Source organism: Carica papaya, chromosome 6 (genome assembly GCF_054855325.1).
Source record: "Carica papaya isolate Zhongbai chromosome 6, ASM5485532v1, whole genome shotgun sequence".
NCBI lineage: Eukaryota > Viridiplantae > Streptophyta > Magnoliopsida > Brassicales > Caricaceae > Carica > Carica papaya.
This window is the reverse complement of record NC_142314.1, coordinates 329601-335600: the sequence shown is the minus strand read 5'-3', so window position 1 is coordinate 335600 and position 6000 is coordinate 329601. Positions and strand designations below refer to the sequence as shown.

At 37.2% G+C, this 6000-nt stretch overlaps 1 pseudogene across 1 annotated transcript; it reads left to right on the top strand.

Moving 5' to 3' along the window:
* Window positions 1–3316: 3316 nt before the first annotated feature.
* On the top strand, window positions 3317–5361 carry LOC110813757 (polyol transporter 5-like; annotated as a pseudogene). Its single transcript, XR_015821821.1, has 3 exons — window positions 3317–3551; window positions 3635–3981; window positions 4054–5361. The product of XR_015821821.1 is annotated as a polyol transporter 5-like (transcript).
* The last annotated feature ends 639 nt before the right edge of the window (window positions 5362–6000 follow it).

The following is a 6000-nucleotide window of genomic DNA, read 5'->3' as shown; positions in this document are numbered from 1 at the left end:
CTTGAGTTGGACCAATCAAAAAAGGCATAGGACCCTTAAGTTAATTAACAATTAGTTTAGTTTCAATTTTACATAAAACTTTCAACAAACTAAACAGTCAAAATTCTTTTATACTCTCAGGCTTTACAACTTTCAAAATAAGAGCAATAAGGGTCTTATTTATATCAACTGGCAAATGTTCACCTTGAAAAATTTCTTTGACCATAACACAGACCGATTCACTTACAATACCCCATTGATTTTGGAAGAAACCCACTTAAAGATCATCGTTCTCGAGGGCCTTCATAGGGTTCATATCAAACAAAGTATCATGAATTTCTTAGTCTGCCACCCCAGAAGCTAACTTAACTACCATAACTTCCATTAGCTTAGGGAACGAACCTCTCATGTGATATTTAGGAAGGGATCCCTCATCAACTGTATACGAGTTCTTAAAAACGGAAGATACCATCATATTAAGTTGTCCACCATTCATAATCCAAACACCATCCCCATCTTTTAACATGCTAATTTTATTCTTTTTTCTGCTAGAGACGGTTTAAGAGTGAAAATATTTGGTATTCCTATCCTCTAAGGAAATCCAATTATATCTAGATTTTTGCATTCAAAACATTTTTTCTTACAACAACACCTCATCTAATTCCTTTTTAAGAGATTGCTCCAGCTCTTGGAGCCTATCAAAATGATATCTTTCTAATACCTATTGGATCCCATTTAATCTCACAATCAGAATGCATTTCCTCTGGGTGATATGACCAAACACATTCAAGTTCTAATCTTGTACAAAAGAAATAAAATTATTAATATTATCTTGAATAGAAAGGTTGTTACTCCAATTCCTCCCAACTAAGTTAGGGAAACAAGGTGGAAGAACTATGTAGCAAGAAAACGAAAAGGTTTAGGGTCATTATTAAAAGAACAACTACTATAAGGAATGATTAAAATAAGCCTATTATCTGAATGCACTTTAGAAAAATGATGAACTATGACCTCAAGAAATTTACTACACCATCTTTGATTATAGATGGCTCTATCAAACCACAAAAATAAAGTCTCACATTGCCATATAAAATTTGGACCTATATAATCAAGCTGCGATAAGGAATTAACATTAATAAAATGGTTAAAAAGGATACAGCCTCTAGGTTGCTGGGAAACTCCTCATTTCTGGTATGTCGCTTCCAAGATGATGTTAAAATCGCCTGCTAGGATCCATGTTTCATCAAGATGCTACCAATAAAAGTTAACTCCTCCCATAAGTTTTTACGCTTTTGATAATTTAGATTATCATTGGCGATGGATATAAGGAAGTCTTCTCTTTCATCATTCTTACTAATCCTGAAATGAATAAATTGATAGTGATTATATTCAATATTAATATAAATTAGATCATTCCACATCAACCATATTCCTCAAGAAAAACTGGTCGCTCCAATTTTGTGAGAGTAATCAAAACCCAAGCTTTTAATCACTTTATCCGCTTTCACACCTGCAATTCTAGGCTCCAACAATGCCATCAAAAATGGATTTATGAATTTTCACAAAAGACTTAATGACATGCCTGAAGCCAGCTTTTGCTGCACCCTGTCAATTTCACACTAAAAAAAAGCAATTCATTAGATAATATTAATAAATAAAAGGAAACAAGGCACAACAATTACATTTCCTCAATATGAAGATCATCACCTATACACGAAAGAATACTCTTATCCGCATCAGAGAGCTCTTTGTTGACCCTTAGTCTATTAGGGGGTTTGGCTACCGTCTTGAATATATCCTTTAATGAAAGAGATGATGATGTAGGACTTGGGAAAGAAGCCAAGTTATTTTCTTAACTTTAGACTATCTTGTCTTTAATAATTACCACCGTATTTTTTTTAAGGTTCCAGTATAGTAGTACCATGACTAATTACAAATTTTTTATTTAGGGGTCTCCTGGCGCCACACACGCTGTTCTTTTTCCTTTTGTCCCGCTAGTCTCTCCTTCTAAACTAATATTGGACATTGCATGGTCTTGCATGGCAAGTTCCACGAATTCAGAAAATGCTTCCATAATAATCATATCATTTTTTATCACAACTGGCGCATTTCCTTTCTTCTATGACTACTTTTTTATATTTTTTTGTATTTTTTTATTGCATTTTTACCATAGCATATATGATGTTAATAGAAAGCCTAACTATCTATGATGTTTGTTGGAATTTTTCTAAGATGAAGAAAATTTCAATTTTGATTAACTTCACTTTCTCCTAAATTAATAATTTAAAATACATTTAATTAAGTTTATATTAAATTTAAATTTTTTAAAATAATTTACCATTATATAAGAGATAAATATAAATCAAATCTGTTAAAAGATAAACTCTCATTAATAACATGATTTTTTTAAAAATAAATATTTTCTAAATCTAATTAAAGATAAATTCTATTTGAATTTAAATTAATAAATAAAATAAATTATAATTTTTACATTTATCTTCAACACTCTTCCAAAATGTAGAAATTATAATTATCAAATTTATTTTGTTGAAATACTTCTCTCAAATGTTTCTTATTTGATCTTCATATTTTGAAGTATTTCTCTTTAATTGTTAATGCATTTGTCACAAACCTTCAATTATTGATGCAGTTCTCATTAATTTTCAATTATTTGATGTATTTCTCGCCAAAACTATTTAGAGCACATCTCTCCAAATTTTAAAGAAAAGTTTTTTTCTTTAATAATATTTGTTTACTCGTTCTCTAACTTGCAAATTTTTTTGTATTTACCCAAATTGTTTATAATAAAAATATTGTGATTTATTTTTATGTCAATAACATTTTTTCATTATGATTGTTTTTCTTGCATATTTCACGGCGATGAATTTTTTTTTTTTTTATGTTGATGAAGATTTTTTTGATATCTTAGCAATGAGGACTCCCTCTATAATTTTTTTTTCTTATTTTCCTCATTGCTTTTCTCTCTATATTATTTTTTCACAAATTCTTGACCAATAAAGACTCTAATATTACTTGTTAGAATTTTTTCAGGATGAAAAAAACTAAATTTTTATTGATTTCACTTAATCTTAAATTAACAACTTAAATTGTTATAAATAAAATAAATTATAATTTTTATATTTATAATTATCTTGTATTTAGAGTATTATTTATCTTTAGTTTTTACTTTTTAATTTTAAGTACTATGATTTATTTTGTTGATTATTAGGATTTTAGAAATGGAAATTACGCGAAGTTGTAAAAAATATATTTTCTGGACATTTTTGTCCCTCGGTGCAACTTAAGGCTTTATTTAATTCCTGCTCTTCACGGCCAAAAACTTCAGAACTTCTGCTTCTACCTCCTCTACCTACCTCTCTCCGTCTGTAGCAGATAGAGATCGAAGGAGATGACAGGCATGAAACCCCAAAACGACTCCATTTCTGGGGACCCTTCGCATGCAGTTGCCAAAACCATTGAGGATTTCGATCCTCCTAAGAAAACAAACAGAAATAAGTTTGCTTTCGCTTGTGCAGTTCTGGCTTCCATGACTTCCGTCCTTCTTGGTTATGGTGAGTTCATGATTGGTTTTCATTGTCATACTACTCAAGTGTATGTATATACGTATAGTAATGGTTGTTGTCTGTGGTTGCAGATATCGGAGTGATGAGTGGAGCAGCTTTGTACATAAAAGATGACCTTAAAATCAACGACCTGCAGATCGAGTTTTTGGCTGGAACCATCAACATCTACTCCTTGGTTGGGTCATGCGCTGCCGGCAGAACCTCAGACTGGATCGGTCGTCGTTACACCATCGTAATCGCATGTGCCATTTTCTTCGTCGGAGCAATTCTTATGGGTTTCGCCACTAACTATGCCTTCCTCATGTTCGGTCGTTTTGTCGCTGGCGTTGGGGTCGGGTACGCACTCATGGTTGCCCCCGTCTACACTGCCGAGGTCTCTCCCGCTTCCTCACGCGGCTTTCTCACCTCCTTCCCCGAGGTAATTAAGATTTCGATCTCCACTAACATACTTCGTTTTAAAACTATATTCTTAACGTGGACTTTGTTGTAGGTGTTTATCAATGGCGGAATATTGTTGGGATACGTATCGAACTACGCATTCTCCAAGTTGCCCCTGCAACTGGGTTGGCGGTTCATGCTGGGTATTGGAGCCGTACCGTCAGTGATTCTTGGCATAGTGGTGTTGGCAATGCCGGAATCGCCGCGGTGGCTGGTGATGCAGGGTCGACTAGGAGACGCCAAGCGCGTGCTCGACAAAACCTCAGACAGCACGGAAGAAGCCCAGCTGAGACTCATCGAAATTAAAGAGGCAGCGGGAATCCCAGAGGACTGCCAAGACGACGTCGTGGAGGTGCAGAAGCAATCTCACGGTGAGGGCGTATGGAAAGAGCTGCTGTTTCATCCCACGCCGTCCGTTCGCCGCGTTCTGATCGCCGCCATTGGCATCCACTTCTTCCAACAAGCTTCCGGAATCGACGCCGTCGTTCTATACTCGCCAAGAATCTTCGAGAAAGCCGGAATCACGTCGTCCGACCACAAGCTACTCGCCACGGTAGCCGTCGGATTCACGAAGACAGTGTTCATCCTGGTTGCGACGTTTTTGCTGGACAAGATCGGTCGGCGACCGTTGCTCCTAAGCAGTGTGGGAGGAATGGTTGTGTCATTGTTGACGCTGGCGACGAGCCTGACAATAATCGACCACAACCCAGGGAAGAAGCTGACGTGGGCGATCGGACTGAGCGTCGCTATGGTGCTGTCGTTCGTAGCGACGTTCTCAATCGGGATGGGGCCCATCACGTGGGTGTACACCTCTGAGATTTTCCCGTTGAGACTACGCGCGCAGGGTGCGAGTATGGGGGTGGTGGCGAACAGGGTGACGAGTGGGGTAATAGCGACGACTTTTCTTTCGTTGTCAAATGGGATCACGACCGGAGGTGCCTTCTTCCTTTTCGCGGGAATCGCCTCCGTGGCGTGGTTGTTCTTTTTTATTTTCCTACCGGAAACACAGGGTAAAACCCTCGAGGAGATGGAGGGATTTTTAGTAAATTTAACTGGAGAGAATCTAAGAACAAGAGGAGACCACCACCTGCTGGAGACGAGCCCAGCGGCGGTGATGCTACTACAAGTAACGGCGGTGATGCGACGACAAGTAACCGCGGTCAGATCCAGGTGGAGACGAACAAGGCCCCGCTTAATTAGATTGATGTAGAAGGGTATTGTAGTAACTATATGCTTTTGATTTTTACTAGCTACCAGTCTACAAGCCATAAAAAACATATATGTGTATACATATATATATATATATATGTAAATGGAAGAGAAGCCAATTAATGAGAATGGAAAAAATTATTTTGAGTGATGAATTGAGTCAGAAACTAGTTATTTCCCAAAACATATAGCTTAGATGTAAGGCTTTTGATAATTAATTGTCAGCATCACTGCATACCCATGTTTGAATGATTATGAAAAACATAGAAACGAAAACTGTGAGACAATGCAGCATCACTAACTCATGGGTTGGCGGCTATAAGCAGGTCGAATCGTAAAAATGGTGCAGAAGGTAGCAGGAGAAGAATAAGTAACCGGGGTTCGTGACATCTTAGAGCCTGCAGCAGCAGTGGCACGAAGAAGGTGAGTTGGTTGAGGAGTAAGAATGGCCCTTACACCATTCTCCATTGGAATCAGGCTGAAGACACTCCATCCCATCATTTCAAAGATAACCAGACACTGATTCACCTGTAAATATACAATTACTCGTGTCCTTGTTAGTTTGCGTCACCTCCCATTTCGAGTTTTCTTCGTTAAAATATAAATGATACGTATACGTAAGGTGGCACATTCATCTTATCTCCTCTTTCTCGATTTATTAAAAAATATACGTACAACCGAAAGAGATTCAATGATGAACGGTGCTGATGACGCATTTGACGCTTTGGTCAACAATAGATCGTCCAAACTCTACACGCGTCACATAAAAGGAACAACTCCACCGCTACTA